This window comes from Penaeus monodon, chromosome 19, assembly GCF_015228065.2.
Source record: "Penaeus monodon isolate SGIC_2016 chromosome 19, NSTDA_Pmon_1, whole genome shotgun sequence".
In the NCBI taxonomy this organism is placed as follows: domain Eukaryota; kingdom Metazoa; phylum Arthropoda; class Malacostraca; order Decapoda; family Penaeidae; genus Penaeus; species Penaeus monodon.
In genome coordinates this window covers 36,783,877-36,784,095 of record NC_051404.1, presented here as the reverse complement: position 1 = coordinate 36,784,095, position 219 = coordinate 36,783,877, and the positions used below count along the sequence as shown (strand labels likewise).

General features: G+C 58.0%; 1 protein-coding gene across 1 annotated transcript in view; it reads right to left on the bottom strand.

Moving 5' to 3' along the window:
• LOC119585207 (protein DENND6A-like) overlaps positions 1 to 219 on the bottom strand; it is a gene marked incomplete at its 3' end in the record, with an annotated part of 41,697 nt that overhangs the window by 5,590 nt on the left and 35,888 nt on the right.

Below are 219 nucleotides of genomic sequence, written 5' to 3'. Positions count from 1 at the left end.
ACCCCTCCCCCGCTTCTTTCATTCTTCAGAACAGCCTTCGCCTGCTCAACACCTGTGCTCCTGAAGCCCTGAATGTCAGCAGGTGTGTGACGTCAATGCCCTCGCTCTTTATGTGGCACCTCGAGACTCACGTGTACTGACTGCTGCTAAGACGCCCTTCCCCTTCCTTGTACGAAGGTGAGGGAGTGGGCGGAGGTGGTGGGAGGGTGGATGGGTAGC